The sequence below is a fragment of the Bos taurus genome, chromosome 16, assembly GCF_002263795.3.
Source record: "Bos taurus isolate L1 Dominette 01449 registration number 42190680 breed Hereford chromosome 16, ARS-UCD2.0, whole genome shotgun sequence".
Taxonomy (NCBI): Eukaryota; Metazoa; Chordata; class Mammalia; order Artiodactyla; family Bovidae; genus Bos; species Bos taurus.
This window is the reverse complement of record NC_037343.1, coordinates 50,577,585-50,593,463: the sequence shown is the minus strand read 5'-3', so window position 1 is coordinate 50,593,463 and position 15,879 is coordinate 50,577,585.

Sequence of the window (15,879 nt, the reverse complement as noted above, 5' to 3'; positions counted from 1 at the left end):
GAGGTGCCGCCCTCAACCCTCAGACCTGGGGTCTGCAGGGACCTCCGAGGAGGTGGAACTGGGCGAGAAGGCGGCCGGGGGCCCTGACGTCCCCACCCGCCGCTGGTCCTGGTTCTGCCCCCTTCCTCTGCCTGGACAATCCTGAGCCTGGGAGATCCTTCTCAGGATGTCCGCGTTTCCTTACAGGAGGGAGGAGCCTAGTTTTCTTAATTAAGAGACGAAGTGAGAAGACCAGGGCCCGGGTGCTCGGAGGTCCTGCGAGGAGTTTCCTGGACACACTGGGCCCCAGGCGCTCTCGCTGAGCCAGCGACCTTGCAATCCGCCACTTGGTGGCAGCAGATGCCCAGCCACCCTTGTCCGTTCTGCTGGTGCAGTCGGTGCCCTGGGGTCCCACCAGGGCTGAGGGGTGCCGGGGGTACTGGGTGGCGGCCAGCTCCTCTCCAGGCCACAGGCAGATGCCGCCGGGGTCATAGGCTCTCCCTGGCTCCTCCCCAGCCCCACAGCTTCGGGGACTCTGTTCTGCACACCCTTCTGCAGGAGCTCCCATAGCCTCCTCACCTCTGCCCCTCTTCACATCACAGACTGCCTCTTCCAACTCGGGTCTGTGGCACCCACCATGTGGCACACTCCAGCCCCCAGGCGCCCCAATCCCCAAGTTGAGGCCACCCAAGTGACCTCCATCCAGCTGCTACACAGACCTCCAGAGCAGAGTGGACTCTCCTGGGCCAGGGACTGGTCTAGAGGCTGAAGACGCTTGGGGGAGCGAATGAGACAGAGCTCTCACCTGGAGCCTGCCAGTTCCTGGGAGACAGCCTGTGCATGTCTAAACAAGGGAGCTGCTACAGTGGGTGGTCTCAGGGCCCCAGAGGAGGTGACCTACCACTTTCCCAGGTGAGAGAAGCCCACGTGAGAGGACTCACAGGCGGGCCTGGAATGTTGCAGGGGCTGGTTGACTGAGGACCCCCGAATGGCTTGCATCTGTGGTCCCCAGCCACAGTCCCCCTACCCTCACCCTGGCTTCAGTCTCCACTGCTTCAGAGCTGTTCCTGGAAGTGTCACTGCATATCTGCATGCCTGCCTGGAGACTCTCAGGAGGAACACCAGTCCTCCTCAAGGCAAGCAGGACCTACCAGGCCTCCAACAGCCAGCCTGTGCCCAGATCTCAGGGCATGCTGAGAAGCTGTGTGGGGACATTTTGTGAGTTACTGATCCCCGCAACAGGAGCCCTGGGGTCTTCAGCATCCCGGCCACTTCCTCTAAGGACCTCACACCGCCAGCTCCCAGACCCAGGAAGGGTAGCTTGAGGCAGGAGCCAGGAAGGTCTCAGGTGGACCCAGGACAATAGGGAGGCCTGAGGGCAGGTGCCCCAAGGAGGTGCAGGTCCCGGGGGCTGCCAGGGGCTGGCTGAGCCCGGGTCCAGCCTTCAGCGTGAGGTGAGCGGGCACCTACTCTCCTATGGCCTTAACCACCCCAGGGGTCTCCTCTACCCTGGGCTGCTGGTGGGGGCAGAACGGAGGCCCTCAGGGCCTGCATGTGGGGATGGCAGAGCCAGAGTGACAAGTCGAGGCTGTCTCCGGGGTCTTCTCCTCTCTGATTTCATCTGGCTGCTGGGGATTAACTCCCCCATCATCACCAGGACCTCCAGCCTGGGACACTTCCACCAAGAATGGAGCCGGGGTGACCCCTGTGCCAAGCACACAGCAGGTGCTGGCCCCAGCAGGAGTCCTAGCCCCTCGGCCGGCACTCTCCCAACAGCTGCCCGCCGCCTGCCCAGCCCGCGCGGGGACCTTCTGGAGGTGGAAGGAGACTACCTTGTCCCAGCTGTCCCGGCGCTATAAGCAAGATGGAGTGCCAGGAGGGGGTGCTGGAGGAAGTTTAAAAGTTGAACTTGATTAAAAGGCTCCCGTTTTCTGAGCCATCTGCTGCAGTGAGGGGCCATGGGCTTTACTGGGAAATAATTTCTGATTGGGACTGACGCTGCACTACGGAAATGAGATTTTTACAAGCCAAATTCATGTTTACAGAGAATGTTTCAGCGTTCTGAAGGAGGCACCCCTCCAATGAAGCAGAAAGGGCTCCAGTGGGTGGGGGTGAGGGGGTGACAACCCCACCCTGCAGCCGCAGGCAAGGCCCAGCTGAGAGACTGCCACCCTCTGGTGCTCTGGCTTCGTCTGTGATGGCGAACCAAGTCCCCTCTCCCCTTTCCTTCCCTCCCAGAATCAGGGTGCCGTCTGCTGCCAGCTGGTCAGGGCCCAGACCTCTCCAGCACCTTCCGACAACCAGGAGCCACAGGTGTCCAGGCTCCTGGTATCCTCGGAGCCTGGTGACTGTGCTCTGCCCTCCTCTCCATGGAGTGGGTCTTGCCACTGACTGACCCACGCCGAGCCCTCCAACTCTGAGGCAAGCCGGCAGGGTAAGATCTGTCGGCTGGACCCCAGCTGGCTGGTGAGGTCCGAGCCCCACTTGGCTTCCCCATACCCTCCTTTGATTGCTTGAGGGCCAGTTCTGCCATCAGGGCACCCGGCAAGTGGGGTCAAGACGGCGCAGGCGGGCAGAATAGGGCCTGAGGCTGGTGGGCATAACCAGCCCCGTGGAGCAGCGCAGCCTCTGATTGCCAAGTGGAACTGGGGACTGGGCTCCTGTACTCCATGTGGGTGCCCTGTTGGTGCGTGTGCTGCCCAGCTTGGCCTTGAGAGCTGGAGCCCAGCTTTCCCAGGCAGCCACACCTGCTGGCCTGTGGGTGCCAAGGGGGCAAGCAGGCCTGGAGCCATGTGGTGGCGTTCATGGGCATGCGGAGCTCCAGGCAAACAGGCTGGGTTGAAACAGTTGCCAGGGAAACATCGCAGGATCCACTGGGCAGCAGAGCGGGTGCTCAGGGCCCACTCACCCTTGTGGAAGCGAGGGCACCACGGCTTCCTCAGGACCCCTCGTCACGGCTGCAGAGGAGTGGGTGTCCGTAGCCAGGAGCCACCACTGACAGCAGGCTAAAGCCAAGGACCAGCTGGACCTCCAGCCCCCACTTCAAAAGCCTGAAAGTTGTAGGTGGCGGGGGGAGAGATGGTGGCCTGTGACCAAGAGTCCACCCTGGCTACCACCTCTCGCCTGGACAGCCACCCTCTCCCAGCATGCATAGCGAACCTCGTCCTCCCTGAGGTCCCCTCCCTCCCACCCCAACACCCTCCTCTGCTGCTGCCCTGTGCTCCCCGGCCCCATCTCTGTCCCCACATCTCCACCCCTACTGACCCCCAGGCTCTCTTCTGGGGCCTGCCTGCAGAGAAGCCCTCCTGACCCTCCCGAAACCCATCGCCTGGCTGGGTTTTCCTGCCCCACAGTGGGACTCATGGGGCGAGGGTGCCATGTCCTTCCCACAGTGTCCCCGAGCTTCAGGAGTGCTGGGCCCAGAGGAGGGGGCGTGGGAGCTGGCGGGGGCACCACCTTGGCTCCTGTGGAGAATGTCGGTCCAGCAGAGACCAAGCTTTGAGGCTACTGGGCAGCCGAGCAGTGTCCCTGGGAACGTGAAAGTGTGACTTTGCTGGAAATGGGGTCTTTGCAGCTGGAATAGGGTTAAGACGGCGCCGTGCTGGGTCAGGGTGGGCCCTGAGTCCAGCACTACTGGTGTCCTTGCATGAAGATGCATGGCTGGACACAGCCACACAGAGGCCAGCCAGGCAGCAGTGGAGGCAGCGGGCGGAGGCGTGCAGCCACAAATCCAGGAACACGGAGCTGCAGAAGGCCAGAGGTGGTAGGAAGGGTCCTCTCCAGTGCCTCTAGGGGGTTGGGGCCCCAGCAATGCCCTGAGTGTGGAGTTCTGGCCTCCAGAGTGTGAGGGTGGACACCGTTGCTGAGGCCCCCAGTTGGTCATTTGTGCAGCAGCCACTGGACTTGGACACAGGGACTCTCCAAGTTGTCAGCACCACATGCGGCTTGAAGACCCTGAGTGCGGAGGAGGAGGGGGCAGCAGGGTGTCCTCTCTCACCCAGGGTCCCGTCAGCATCCCCAGGACGGGGAAGCTGCTGTCCTGTGGCCGAGAATGTGGCCTGAGGAGAGCCAGCTCTGCAAGTGTCCTGGGGAGAAGGCCGGGTCCAGCGGATCCAGGGTGGGGCAGGACCCTCCCCTCCTCTCTGCCGCCGCCCCGCCTCTCCCCCTCCTTCTCCTTCCCCCTGCCTCTCCCCTCCCCCTCTGCCTCCCAGAGATGGCAGCCTCTCCAGATGGAGACCCCGGGGTGGACCGGCTCCTCACTGCAGTGGCCTCTCACCTGCTTACAGCTGATCTGCTGGCCGCAGCCTGGCCTTCTAGGCCCCCACTGCATCACCCCCATCCCCCGTTTCTGTGGAGCCATCTCTGATCTCCCGCTGCAGGGGGCCTGACACCGAAAGCTTTGAGCCCCTCCCTGGGGGCCTCTAGGGGCAGGGCGGTCCTTGGCCAGGGCTGGGCGTCCCCCCCAGAGGTGCTGCTGGGCTCAGCTGCGTCCTCTCCCTGCTCCTCCTCCTCCCGCTACTCGTCCTCCTCCCTTCCCCTCCCCCAGCAACCCCCCTCCTCTTTTCACAAGGGCACAAAGGCTTTAGCCCCTCCCCGTATTGACTCAGAGGCTAGGTCAGGGGTCAGCAGACGGTTGTTTGGCCTCCCTGGCAGGCCAACGGGTAGGGGTGTGTTGGGGGCTGCAGCTGTGCACCTGGAGTTATTTTACCTGCTTCTGAGTCTCACAGGGATCCCAGCCTTCAGCCACCAGAGATCCCAGCAGCAACCACAGGTCATGAGTCACAGCCTGAGACTCTGCAAGAGATGCTAGGCCCTGGCAGAGGACCTGTGTCTCCTCTTTCCACTGCCAGGTTTGGGGCAGCAGCTGGTCAGGGCATGGCTGCCTGTGTCTGTTCTGGAGGTGGGGGGCAGGAGGGGGGCGAAGCCAGCTTTCTGACCTGAGACTCCTTGGCCTCACCATCCAGGAGGCAGGAAGCAGGACCCCAGGTCCCACCTTCCATTGCCCTGGGTACTGGGCTGCTCCAGCCTCAGCTGCCACATGGCCCCTAGGGTCCTGGCAACCCCCCAGGCCAGAGGGAAGCCCAGGTCCTGAGTGTCCCCTTTGCAGTCTGCAGGGGACTGTTCAGCCAGTGAGAGCCGTGGCTGCGGCCCTGTGAGTCACTTCTCTGAACCTGCTTCACTCCGGCCTGAAGCCCAAGGTGGGGCCAAGCAGGACGTGGCTGGAGTCAAGCCAGGTGGCCAGTAGGTACCACCCAGGCAGCCGCCCTCCTGCCTAAGCCTCCTTGGCCACTGAGACCACCCTGTCCTCTGCTCCTAGGGCCTCCATCTCCCCTCCTCCTCCTCCTCCTCCTGGGGCTTCCACCCCCTCGGCCATTCCACAGGGCCTGAGTAGGATGTTGGCAGGAGGGAGGGAGGGTTCCCAGCTGGGGCAGAAGCCCAGGGGGAGAGCAGGCCCTGCTCAGCCCCAAGGCACCTTCAGGCCCATCTGGCTGCTGAGAAGAAGGGTGGGGGAGGGGGCCAGGAGGCAGGGGCAGGGCACTTGTGTTGGGCCATTGTCCACCTCCCTGAGCTGCTGCACCCACCTGCCTAGAGAGCAGTATCCCCGTAAAACATGACTGGGCCCCCAGTCGGGGTGGTGAGGGCCTACCAGGGGTTCAGTAGGCTCTGGAGAAGGGGTGCAGCCCCCTCCTCCCCGACCACATCCTTCCTCTCCCTCGGGAGCAACCAGGGGCCCTCTGTGGCCAAGCCCTCCCGACCACATCACTGGTCACCCCACTTGGGCTGGGCCCAGCTGGGCCAGCCTTCCTGGTAGACCCAGTGCACATGGGTCCCCCTCTCTGGGGCCAGCTGAGCCCACACAGTCCTCCTCTGGGCTCAGCCTGGCCTTGACTGTCCACCCACTCAGGAGGGGAAGTGAGGCAGGTCTCTGATGACTCAGGACCACCGGGATGCAGGGCTTGGGGGCCGCATCAGGGCCACAGCTGTGGAAGCTACTGGACAGGACTGGCAGCTGGGCGGCCTCCCCGAACTGCTTCCCCAATACCTGGCCCACAGGCAGCCCAGTTCAGGGCTCACTTCTGGGCATACCCACCCTGTGTCGGAGGTGCCCTGCCTGCCCCACCGACAGGGGGGCTGCCAGCCCCCATCATCAGCTGTGCTGATGAGCCCTGAGCTCTGGGCAGGGACTTGAGCCCATGTCTCCTGTGCTGCTGCCTGGCTGGTGGCCTTGCTGACTTGTTGCCCCTGAGTGGCCACCTTGAGGGTGAAGGTGGTACAGGTGCTCCAAGCACTGCAGAGGGACAAGGGGCAGCTTCTCTGGGAGACCCAGGCCAGGACCAGGCAGACAGCCAACTCCTTCCATCCTGGGTGCCTGTTTGTCTCACAGGCTGTTCCTGAGCTGGGAGAGGCCCCCTGAGGCCCTTGGGGAGAGGATTACCCACCCGACTCTGCCCACATGCAGCCACCCCAACTGCCAGGGTCTGCTGACCTGCAGCTGGTGTGTGTGGCCAGTGTCCTTCTGGTGTCCCCAGGCCTGGACACCTGGCCTGCCCCTCGGTTAATAAAGACTGCCCCAAATCTCCTGGACCACCACCTCCTTTGAGGGAGCCGTTCCCCGCTAGGTGCCCTGGGGAGGTCGGCCCCCTGGAATAGCAAATTTTCCTCCCCACGTGGTAAGAGTTGCTGGCCACATGGGCAGGGAGGATGCGGTTGAGACCTGGGGCCACCCACAGGACTTCAGGCAGTGGTGGGCCATGGGCCTGCACCAAGCTTCCCAGGGCACCCTGCACCATAGGACCCTACGGACCAACCCAAACGGCATGGCCCTCGCCAGGTCCCCAGCTCCTGCCCCCAGTGCTTCACGGGGCTGCAGTCAGTTGTCCCCAGCTTGCCCCCCTGTGCCCTTCTCCGACCTGCCCTCTCCCTCCCAGCCTTCGTCCATCTGCCTGCTCCTCCTCTTGGGTCACTCAAAATTAGAGCAGCTATCCCTGAAAAGGGAAAAGAAGAGTGAAATTAATCGTAAAAATATATTTCATTTTAACCCAACGTATCTAAAATACTGCTTTTCAACATGGAATCGTATGTAAATTATTAGTATGTTTTCACACATTCTTCTCTTTACACTGGGCCTTTGCATTCAGAGTACCACTCCAGGAGCCCAGCTGATATATGGCTGCCTCCTGGGAAGGAGCCTGGGCACACAAGAGCCCCGTGCCCACTGGAGCCCGTGGTGGAGATCGGGCTCCTTCTGCCGTGTCAGGGCGGCAGGCTCCAAGGAGGCTCTCATGTGTGCAGATGCACTGTCTCTTCAGTTGTGTCTGACTCTCTGCAACCCTGTGGACTGTAGCCTGCCAGGATCCTCTGTCCATAGGATTCCCCAGGCAAACATACTAGAGTAGATTGCCATGCTCACTTCTAGGGTATCTTCCTGACCCAGGGATGGAACCTGCATCTCTTACATCTCCTGCATTGGCAGGCAAGTTCCTTACCACTAGTGCCACCTGGGAAGTCTGAGACTCTCCTGACTGCCCCCCAAATACCACATCAGGGTGCCGGAGAACGCTGAGATGGGCATCAGGAGCCCCCTCAAGGCCTGCCATCCTCCACCTTGGGCCCGGCCTCTGTACCTCACCTGTGGGCTGGCCTGGGCCCCGAGCCTTGGAAACATGCTCCAGGCAGGGAAGATGAGTGACCACAGGCCTCAGTTTCCCTGTTTCCTTTCAGCCTGGCCTGAGATCTGATGCCCACTGGCAGGGACAGAGATGCCCAGTGTCTTACTCTGTTCAGGCTATTGTAACAAGATACCACAGACGGTGGCTGTAGAGAGCATAGTTTTCTCTCTTGGTCCTGGAGGCTGGCAGTCTGAGGTTGGGTGCCAGCATGGTTGGGTTCTGGTGGGGCCCACATCCAGGTCCTGTTCCTCATGGGTAGGGCACAGCTGTGAGGGCGCTAATTCTGCTAGTGCGGGCCTCACCCTCGAGACCCAGACACTTCCCAGGGCCCTACCTCCCTGACTGGGGTTAAGTTTCAACACAGGAATTTGGGGGCCTCAAGCGTTCAGGCCACAGCATCTGCGTGGCTCTCAGGCACCCTGCAGCCACGTTCCAGGTGCTTTCATCACAGGCACCCTCTGGGGTAGGGGAGGAACAGACGCCCCTGTGGATCCCCTTGCAGGCCTGGCTGCAGATGGTGATGGCCCAGCTTCCTCCTGGGAAGCAAGGTCTCCTATCCTGGAGACCTGGGTCCCCCTGCAGGCCCGCACAGCACCGTCAAACACATGCTCTGCAGGGAAGATCCTCATGCTGTCCAGGCTCCTTGCCAAGCCCGCCAGCCAGGCCATGAGTCCAAATGCTCAGACAGAGACGCTGCTGTCAGGGCTGGACTCTGACTCCCAAGAGGAAGTTCAAAATGAAACAGTTTCACTAGTGAAAGAAAAGTTGCAGAGCCAAGCGCAGATACCAGAAGTGGGAAAGCAGCGCTCTGAGTGCTTCCACCAGATGGTGCGACTTGGTGAGGGTCCCTCCCCTGGCAAGGCGCCCCCCTCCACCAGCTGCCAGATGCCCTCCCAGCCAGCGCTGGTGGCCCGTCCTCAAGGTGGGGTACAGGGTTTTATGATATAGGCCCCCAGTGCCCCAGGGGTAGACAGGACAAACTACATGGGTGGAGAGGAGTGTGTTTCTCCCCAGGAAATACATGCTTATGGAAAAGAAGCTGAGAACTTCGATTTGCTACATTCCAGAATGGAGGCAGCTTTTTACCTGGCACGATGGAGCGGCCCCAGACTCGGGGACTGCTGGCAGAGCTGGGTCCTGGTCGAGGCAAGTGGGCCCCATGTGGCTTGGAGACCCAGGGTGACCTGTCCCCTAGACGAGGGAGCCAGGGCCTCTCCCCTTGGTCCTCTGGAGCAGGCCCTGCCTTCTTAGGTGTGGACGGGTGGACACCTGGAGCCAGGAGAGTTTCTGTGTTCCCAAACTCTCTGGGGCAGCCGCTGCCAGGAAGTGGCTGCGTTTCCCAGGGGGAAGGAGGGCACACTAGTGGAGCCCTGCCCAGCTGGGCACTGGGTGGTCAATTCTGCGTGCGTAGACCTCAGGAGGGCCCTGGCCTGCCTGCCCTCCCAGCCAGCTGGACCTCGATTGTGCTCCTGCCTGAGGGTTTTTCCATCCTGTGCTGAAGCCTCAGCGCTGCAGGCAGGCCATTCCGCTCAAAACCACAAGTTGTGTGTGTGGATCTGTGTGTTTGTATGTGTGTATGGCTCTCTGTGTCTATGTGTGTGTGTTTTATCTGTGTGTCTGTGTGTGTATGTGTGTGTGGATCTGTATGTGTGTGTGTGTGTCTGTATCTGTGTGTGTGTGGGTCTGTGTGTATGGGTCTCTGTGTGTGGGGGTATATGTGGGTGACTGCATGCGCACGTCTTGTGTTCTCTGCCCCAGAGCTGAGTCCAGGGCTCACCCAGAACGAGGTGCTTCCTGCTGGGGGGGAGGCCGAGGCTGAGGGGCTGCCCGGTGTGCTGGGCAGCGCTGGGCCCCTCTGGGGAGCCCCCCTAGAGTGCTGGTCTCAGGCCGACTCCTGCAGTCCTTTCTTCCTCTCAACTTTGCCCTCACTCCCCTTCCCCCACTCCTTCCTGGCAAGCAGATGCAATCCAAACTTGTTGTGAATGTCTCCCCTGCAGTTGTCCACCGGCTCGTCCAAGTTAAATATTACTCACCGAGATGCGAGCCCACTGGGCAGTGCTGGCCTGGAGGTGGACCGGTCTGGGGAAGGTGCTGGGCAGAGGCCAGTGCCAGGCCTGTGGCATCTGTGGGTGCTGGGGGTGGGGCTGGGGTGGCAGCCAGGAGCCTGCCAGCCTTGGGCTCGCCCTTTGAAGGGGCTGTTTCCTTAACCCCTGCACTGTGCCCAGAGCAGGCAGGAGAGCGGGTAGTGGGTCCCTGGGCAGGGTGGGGCATGGCGGGGCCACCCAGGGACCAAGAGGGGCTTGGACTGGGCTTGGCAATGGCTTTCCTCCCGGTCGGTGGCTCCTGCCCTGTGCCAGGCTGGGGGCGGGACTGGGGACAAAGTGCTAGGAAGAACAGCCTGTCTCTTTCAAACCAACTTCTTTCCTGGCCCTCAGTTTTTCCCAGCAGCAAAGTAGAGGAACTGGGGTCTGGTGGCTGGACCCCTCCTCCTCTGGGGAAGAACCACCTGCTTCCCCTGGCAGCTTCTCCATCCACCTACCAGTCAGTGACGGGCTGTGGCTCTGAGGTCCTTCCCGGCTGGCTTGGAGCAGGGTCCCCCAGACGGCCATCCTCTGGGGCAGCAGAGCTGGGGGACTCACCAGGGCCAACCTCCCGCCAGCACCTGCCCCACTCTCCACGTGGACCCCAACGGGACCTGACCGCACCCAGCCTCAGGGCCTTTGCACCTACTGTGCCCTGCACTCACCTCTTACCCATCACAGGGCACTGCTGGAATGGACCTCCTGAGGAGCACTATCTCCCTCGCTTGGTACCCCACCCACCTTCCCCGGCCCCAGTCTGTTCTTAAAAGCATATACCCCCGACTAATACAGAACATCTGGAAGTTTCATTTTTCATTGTCTCCCATGAAAACAGAACCACTGGAGAACAGGAATTCTTTCCTGCCTGTCTACATGCGTATCACAGTTTGGCCCTTGATAAACCTGGTGGGGGAGACCGATTCCATAGTCATGCCTAGTATGGGGGTCTCACCCACAGTCACACATCGCCTCTCAGGGCCAGAGCCCCCGGCCCACACTTGAATCTCAGCCTAGGGTCCAAGAATTCCGAACAGGGTCCCCTGTGAGAGGCCCGCAGGGTGTAAAGGAGACGCGGGGCTGTGGCTGTCCCAGAAGTCTGAGCCACCACATAAAACCCTACAGGAGGGAGCTGTCTGGTGGCCTAATGGTTAGGATTCCTGGCTTCACTACCTGGAAACCCTGACCAAGGAACTGAGATCCCTAAAGCCATGCAGAGTAGCCAATAAAATAAAATAAAATATTAAAACAAAAACAAAACCAAGGAAGAGAGTAGAAGAACAGAGTCCACGCAGTCACCTATGGTAGTGATGGGGCTGCCCCTGATACGTTCCAGGGCCACAGGCCTTTCATCCTTAATCTTCACACCTGTAGCATGAAGCCTGCCCCCTACCCCTCACTGTCCAAAGCCCCTCAGACCTGTGTCTCCTGTAGAGCTTGCAGGGGTGGGTGCTTAACTGGACAAGGCCACACGTCCCTCTTGCTGGAGCCACCTCCACTCAGGGAGCAGAGTGGACCCAGGCACCCAGAACCCAGTGCCTAGGTCTGCACCAGCCTAGGCCCACTCTCGAGGGGCCTCCTCCAGGCCTGAGCCCTTCCAGGGACACAGCCTCAGGATAGGGAGGCCCCTGGGGCAGCTGTGGAAGGCCCACCTGTGCCCTCCTGAAAGTTCTCTGCACACCTTTGTGCACGAGTCTGTGTGGGGCTCTGGAGACAGGGCCGCCCACCTGCCTGCCTCCTGCCCAGACCTGTGAGTACTGTGCCTGCCGGTGTGGACGGGGGCGAGTTGGGACTTCACACCTGAAATCCAGCGGGAGGTCAGGAATGTGAGTATTCAAACTACCTTCCTGCCATGTCTGTCATTTCTGGGAGCAGACACGGCAGCTCACGGCTAGCCCAGTGTCTTCTCTGCCCTTCCAGATGCTGGCAGGACAGCATGTGGCCATGACCCTCGGCCTGGCCCATGCCAGCGCCTCTGACCCTTGCAGAGCAGCCCTGCCTGCCTGCCCTCCCTTCGGCCCCAGACCCAGCATCTGCTTTCTGGGTGAGGCTGGTGGGGGTGGGTTTGGGTTACTTTGGCCCCGGGCCTTGTGGGGTGATGGGGAGGAGCAGACCCTCTGCAGGTCCAGGGCTGGCCCTTCAGGCTCCTCCGTGGAAGGAGAAACTCCTTCTGACTGTGGCAAGGACATAGGGAATGCGGGCTCTCCAAGCCTTGCCTGTCTGTTCTGCAAGGCCCTGCTGAGATGTCTCGGGCCTTTTGGCAAATGTCTGAGTCCCCAGGAGTAGGGTAGGCCTCCAGTCCTGAGTGCCCCCACCATCGGTCTGGGCTGAGGGCAGCCCTCAGGCTGAGTGTTGAAGGGACAGTTGGGTAAAGTGTGGCCCAGATAGAGACGCAGCCTCGTGACCAACTACAGGACACCTCGGCCAGGAGGAGGGACCATGGCCCCCCAATCCTGCAGTCAGACTAGGCCCAAGATGTGGAGCCTGAGACCCGCAGACCATGCACTGGGGATGGGGGAGGCAGCAGCCCTGGAGCAGGGGGGCAATGTGACAGCTGGTGTGTATCAGACCAGGCCACAGGGCCTCTCCATGCTCCTGCCATTCTGATGGCCCAGCATGGTCACCAGAAGGGCTGCAGGGGCAAAGCCAGTGAGGCCTGCCTCCTGGGCTGCCAGGGTTGCAGCAGCTCCCACAGGCACTGGCGTGGCAGGGAGCCCAGGCCTAGGGCCCCGAGGAAGGGCCTGGCTGGTGGGCAGCAGGCATGGGGAGGCGGCAAGGCCCACACCTCCGGGGCTTAGCCGGGCGGGAGGCGGGGAGTGGCTGGGGCGGCCCCGTGGCAGCGGCTGGAGGCCTGGGCGGCAGGAAAGGGACAGGTGACGTCATTGCCGCCTGGAATCTGCTGTTTGGAGGCGTCGCCATGGAGACCGGAAGGCTCAGGGTGGGTAAAAATAGCAAACCCAAGAGGGTGTAAGTTCCAAGAACTAGAGTCTGAAAAGAAAGGAAAACACGGTCTCCTTCCCTGTTTCTTGAGGAGGACAGAGACCCAGGGCTGCAAGCTGCAGGAGGGGCCTTGGGGCTTCCAGCTCAGCCCCACCGCAGCCCGCAGTCCTGGGGTCCCTGCCGCCTGCCCTCCCAGAGCTTTGTCCCCAAGCAGGGCGTGGCGCAGCCAGGCTCCAGCGGGAGTGTCTGGAGTCCGCTTTCTCCAGGCGTTGGAGGCAGCGCTGGGGCCACTTTCCTCCCCTCTTCCTCCTGTGGCAGAGAGGCAGGAGCTCTGGACGCCCAGCAGCCTGGATGGGCGGTCTGCATGGAGTCCCAAGGCTCAGTTGCCCAGGCCCGGGGGAGTGGGGGAAGGGCATCCCAGGGGAGAAGCAGCAGTGGGCCTGGTCCCTCCGGTCCCATGGCCACCCCTCTCTGAGTTTCCCTGAGGGGACTTGACTTGCTCCTCTCCAGGCCAGGAGCCAGCATGACTCCCAGAACACTCAGCACACGCTGTCGGGACGCCCCTTCAGCTGCAGCCTCTGGGGCCTGCTGTGTCCTCATGGTCCCAGGACACAGAAATGAGGCAGGAGGTCTGAGGTCCCTGGGTTCTTCTCCCCAGAGTCCTGAGAGGACTGTGCAGCCTCGAGGGGCTCCTGGATTGGTGCCCACCTCCAGGAAACAGAGCTGCCCTGCTGGAGGCTCTGGTGGCACTTCGCGGGGAGGGGTCCTCTGTCCTGACCAAAGGGGACTCTGATTGCTGCTCCTTCTAATAACACAGTCCTGGCTGAAATGTTGGGCTCAGGGCCCATGGATGAACCAAGTGCTCTCAGAGGGGCCAAGAGCACCAGGCAAGGTGCTGAAAGCACAGCAGTGGGCCACTCCCAGGCCCAGAGGGAAGGCAGTCCATCCCATTCGCAGTGCCCTGGGGAAATCCTTTTCTTCTCCCCTTCCTGCCTAGGCTGGCAGTGGGGCTGCATCTCTGCCCACAGTCCCTCAACAAATCTGGAAGAACCTATAGTCTCTTCTCTTCCACCCTTGTTCTGCAAGGTTAGGGGAGCCCTCTCCCCACATGGGATGGGACCCTGGGAGTGCAGGGGTCTTGCCTCTGGTGCCCAGATGCCCTTGGCCGGTGGCGGTCGATGGCTGCAGAAGCGAGGGGGGAATGGAGCCCCGTGCAGGGGGAGCTCGTTCCCCCAAGAAATAGCTCAGATGCCTTATGTAAGGGTGAGCTCACTGCAGAGTCTGCCAGGAATGACGGCAGGAGGGCGGGGGGGCTGCTTAGGCCGGAGTGTGGCTCCGATTTACGAGGAGAGAGGGGCCCAGGGCCTGGCGGCAGGCAGGGGCTGCTGGCTGTCCTGGGGTGCAGAGCCGGGGCACAGGTCCTCCTGGGGCTGGAGGGGCCAGGGAGGGACCAGGCCCAGGTGCTGTGGATGGGCCTGGGGTTCTTAGACCAAGATCCACCCTGCTCTACCCTCCAACCTGGGCACCATTAGGAGTGTGGTCAGAGCAGGGGCCTCTAAGTGCCCAAGATTCTCTGGGAGCAGCGTGGGGGGCCTTGGATGGGGGTGGGCACTAGCTGCCCTCTGTCTTTCAGCCCCTTCCCAGGATGCTTAGCCAGGGGGACGTGGCCTCCCTCTTCTTTCTTCCCTGTTGGAGGCTGGTCTGACACCCCTTCGTGTCCCCTCCCCTCTGGGGTGTGCAGCATCCCTCACCCAATGTGGGATAGGCCCAAACCTCAGAGCCAGCCCAGCAGCCCTCTCTCCTGGAGAGGCAACCTCAGGCCCAGAGGGGAGGGGCTCAGAACAGCCGCAGTGGGCATGCTCAGGGCCCCGGAGCAATCCACCACCACCCCCAGTAGGAACCAGCTCCCAAAGCACCCAGCCTGTGGACCTCTGACTCCCTGGTTGCTTGGACTGGAGGAAGGTCCCTTGACCCATGAGACCACCATCAGATGTCCACTAACAGGTATCCAGAGTGCTTGCTCCTCACTGGAAAGGGCTAGGTCACAAACTAGAAGAGACAACCCCAGGGCCTGGTGGGGGGGGCGGGGATGTACACAGAGGACACAGGAGAGGGCTGGGAGCTCAGGGTGGGCAGACCCTGCTCCCAGGAAGTGTGGCTAGGAAGGATGATGAGAAGGAGGCAGCTGGAGGGGCCATGGGCCCAGGAGACAGGAGGTAGGGCCTATTCTAGTGCTGGGGGTGTGGGGTGAAGATGGGAGAGGCCGGGGGTCCCTCTGAATCTCAGGCTTTACCTGGCTGCTGGGAGGTCAACTGGGTGTGTCCTAAAGGTAGGGGGTCCTTGTTGCTCCATGCTTCACTAGGGTCAGTGGGGTCTCCGAGTGGCCCTCAGAGCAGCCCCCTGCCCGGACTGTTCATCAGAGCTCCCATCCAACACCTGCTGCGGGTGGCTGGGCCTCACCTGGGTGCCCATGTCCTCACTACACAGTGCCCTGGGCAGGTCCCAGGCCTCCAGAGCCTATGTGCGCCCTGCCGTGATGCAGGAAGTGACATCATGTCCTCAGAGCTGCGTGTGTAGGTGCATGTATCACAGCGGCCCTGGCGACCGGTCTGGAGAGGCCATCCTGACCACCGGACTCTTCTGTTGATACCAGCAGCTGTCTGGTGGGAAACTTCCTGCAGGCAAGGAGCTGCCTTTCCACCTATCATGTCCCTGGTGCCCACCTGGCACTGCTCAGCAGTTCTGCTGCTTAAGGGGACATTAGGGGGTCCTTGAAGGGCTTGGCTCCCTGCTCCTTGCAGTTCAGCACCCTGGCCCCTCATCCTGGGGCCCAGGGCTACAAGCCATAGGCGGCCACCCTGTGATCGGTGGGGCGTGGCCAGCAAGGGGCACGTTCCGCTTGGAGCAGTGTAGGACGCTTCAGGGGACAGGGTCTTGTTGGGCGGGGGTGAGGCCGCAGGGCAGGTGCCCACAGAGCTCCCTGCAGGCTGAGGCCAAGTGCCCAGAGGCTGGGGCCAGACCTGCTACAGTGAGGGGGTTGGATAGGGCCTCAGGGCCATGGGGTGGGCATTTGGATGGCTGTGTCTGGTATGGGAAAGGGGCCCACTCGTCCCTCCCCATTCCAGGAAGATGGTGACAGCTCCTGGGTGGGGTCAGGGTTTGGGGCTGCTGCCTGCAGTGGGGGTGGGCAGGACCTGGGGCTCCAGGGGAGG